Below are 3,487 nucleotides of genomic sequence, written 5' to 3' on the forward strand. Positions count from 1 at the left end.
CGCCACTTCACCCCGTAAGCATTATGTGGCCCTGAGGTACCAAGTGGCACAATGTCAGACATGACGTGCCTAAGAGGAACGTCCTGCATGGCACCCCAAGACAAACCTAACTGTTCATGACATTTCAATGGGTGTGAATGATGGGGGACAGGAAAGAGGGGGACGAGTTCAGAATCCTGGGGGATGGGAGTGGGACGAGTTCACAGGTCTGGGGGATGGGAGGGGGGGAGGAGTTCACAGGCCTGGGTGATGGGAGGGGGGAGGAGTTCACAGGCCTAGGGGATGGGAGGGGGAGGAGTTCACAGGTCTGAGGCTTTATTACAGGAAAATACACATAAGGGGGGGGATCTAAGACGTCCTCTTCCACCTCATAAAGCACTGGGGTGCACGCTGTGTTTCTGCCCGGATTTGAACCGGGGACCTTTCGCGTGTTAGGCGAACGTGATAACCGCTACACTACAGAAACTTCCCAGGTCACCCTGTGTCTGGTCATGAGGTGTGGTGGAGAATGGCTGGACTAGATGATGCTGGACGTCCATTGGGTAGGGGAGGAGGAGGGAGGAAAAAGGAGGGAGTGGGTAGGAGATGGGGGATGGGTAGACAGACCCCCCCATGCATGTTACACAGACCCCCCATTCAGTGCAGACCCCCCCTACAGTACAGACCCCCCTACAGTGCAGACCCCCCCTTCAAACCCATAATATACCTCAGATGATAAGCGAGAGACATGCACAGCACTGGTCGGGTCCCCTCCCCCTGTGTAAACATAAAAGAGGAGGGGGAGGCGGCTTCAATCTGCTCGGCTGTGTGAGACAGCCGAGACTGATCAGAGCCACGACCACAACAGAAGGGGATCGTTGCGGGTCCCGGGTGTGCCGACAGGTGTCACTCAGGTGCACCCCCCCCCCCTGCAAAGCCACTACAGCTCGCCTCAGGCTCTCCATGTGGTGTGTTCTTACCCTTACCTGCCTGTCAACGCATGGTGCCGCTGCCTAAACCCACCCGCTTCAGTCGCGGAGGGGGGTGCGCTGGCCTGACACCCCCCCCAGTGTGTGGCACCCGGGGTGGCCCCCCGCCCCCTGCTTAGTATGCCATTGGGAGGGGGATGGAGAATGAAAGAGTGGGGGATGGAGAATTAAAAGAGAGGGGGATGGAGAATGAAAGAGAGGAGGGTGGAGAAAGAAAGAGAGGGGAATGGAGAAAGAAAGAGGGGGGTGACTAAAGAGAGAAAGGAAGAATGAGGGGAATGGAGAAAGAAAGGCAGTTAGAGAAAGAAAGAGAGGGGGATGGAGGGAGATGAATGAAAAAGATGGAAGAAAGAAAGAGAGTGAAATGGAGGAAGAAGAAAGAGAGAAAAAATAGAAGGGTGGAGGGAGAAAGAAAGAGGGGGATGGAGAAAGAAAGAAAGAGAGGGGGGTGGAGAAAGAAAGGGAATGGAGACATAAAGAATGAAAGAAACAAAAAAACAGAGGGTGGATGTAGAAAGAAAGAAAGAAAGAAAGAAAGAAAGAAAGAAAGAAAGAAAGAGAGGGGGGTGGAGGGAGAAAAAAAAGAAAGAAAGAGAAAAATGGAGATGGAGAAAGAAAGAAAGAGAGGGGGGTGGGGAAAGAAAGAGAAGGGGGGATGGAGAAAGAAATAATGAAATAAATAAAGAATGAGGGGGTAGAGGGAGAAAGAAAGAGATGAAGGAATAAAGATAGAAAGAGAGAGGGATAAGGAAATAAATAAATGGAAAGAGGGTGGTGGAGGGAGAAAGAAAGAAAGAAAGAAAGAAAGAAAGAAAGAAAGAAAGAAAGAAAGAAAGAAAGAAAGAGACGGGGATGGAGGGAGAATGAACGAAAAAGATGGAAGAAAGAAAGAAAGAGAGTGAAATGGTGGAAGAATAAAGAGAGAAAAAAGAAGAATGGAGAGGAAGGGTGGAGGGAGAAAGAAAGAGGGGGATGGAGAATGAAAGAAAGAAAGAAAGAAAGAGAGGGGGGTGGAGAAAGAATGCAAGAGAGGGGGATGGAGAAAGAAAGAGAAGGGGGATGGAGAAAGAAATAATGAAAGAAACAAAGAATGAGGGGGGTAGAGGAAGAGAGAGATAAAGAAAGAGTGAGAAAGAAAGAGATGAAGGAAGAAAGAAAGAAAGAAAGAAAGAAAGAAAGAAAGAGAGAGGGATAGAGAAAGAAAGAAAGAAAGAAATGAAAAGAGGGGGGATGGAGAAAGAAATAAATGGAAAGAGGGGGATGGAGAAAGAAAGAAAGAGAGAGGGATAGAGAAAGAAAGAAATTAAAAGAGGGAGGATGGAGAAAGAAAGAAACGGAAAGAGGGGGGATGGAGAAAGAAAGAGGGGGATGACTAAAGAGAGAAAGGAAGAATGAGGGGGATTGAGAAAGAAAGAGGGGGATGACTAAAGAGAGAAAGGAAGAATGAGGGGGATGGAGAAAGAAAGGCAGTTAGAGAAAGAAAGAGAAAGATAGATAGGGGAAGGAGAAACATAGAAAGAGAAAGAAAGAGAGGGGGATGGAGGGAGATGAATAAAAAAGATGGAAGAGGGGGGCGCATGCGCGGAGGCACCCGTGATGGCTGCTTAAGCCGGGAGCTCCGCACTGACCCGGTCATTTCGCCGCCCTAGCCCGGAACAAGCGGCAGCCGACGGCCCGAATTTTGGCCACACATCTGGGGGAACCTTAGGACTGCCTGTACATGTACAGCAGCGCGGTCCGGCGGGACCCGAGGACCCGTAATTCGCCGGCGGAGATACCGAGCGAATCCAAGATGGCGACCGCGCCTCAGGTAACAGAAGCCAGCGCTGGGGGGAGACAGGAGGACAGACAAGCTCTGTCACAGAAACCCATCTCCTATGCAGACATGACTGCCCATGGCGCTCCTGCTCTCATGTCTCTCTCACCAGTGGCCATAGTTCCTGATATGGAGAACCCCTCACAGCAGCACTTAGCCTCTCATATCTCCCCCATGGGAGATGCATTATCCCCCTCAGGCGCCATTTTCTCCTCAGGCATACCTGAACCCATTATGCCTCAAAATGCAGGAGAACTTTTCCTCAAACTCTCTGAATTGCTGGAGAAAGGCCTGGCCAACACTGCCAACAAAATAACTAATGACATTAGAAATGACTTTCAAAACCTCGGCTCTAGAATGGAGGTGATAGAACAAAAATTGGATATCACGGTTTCTAGGGCTAATCAGAACACTGACCACATACATGCTTTGCAAGAACAGCTTGACACTGCTTTGAACAGAATTGACGACCTCGAAAATCGTTCAAGGAGAGAGAATTTTAGGGTCAGGGGGATCCCAGAATCCATTATGGACGTTTCTACAGCAGTGCAGGACCTCATAAAGCACCTGCTACCGTCAATAAATGCTCATAAACTAGAATTGGACAGGGCACACAGGTCCCTTGGCCCTCTCAGAAAAGACGGTTCACCTAGAGACATTGTGGTAAAGCCACATTACTACACAGTAAAAGAGGAAGTAATGA

General features: G+C 49.4%; 1 non-coding gene across 1 annotated transcript; it reads right to left on the minus strand.

Moving 5' to 3' along the window:
- Positions 1–393: 393 nt before the first annotated feature.
- On the minus strand, positions 394–466 carry TRNAV-AAC. Its single transcript has one exon. It is a non-coding gene; the product is annotated as a tRNA-Val (tRNA).
- Between the last annotated feature and the right edge of the window lie 3,021 nt (positions 467–3,487).

Source organism: Rana temporaria, chromosome 5, assembly GCF_905171775.1.
Source record: "Rana temporaria chromosome 5, aRanTem1.1, whole genome shotgun sequence".
Taxonomy (NCBI): domain Eukaryota; kingdom Metazoa; phylum Chordata; class Amphibia; order Anura; family Ranidae; genus Rana; species Rana temporaria.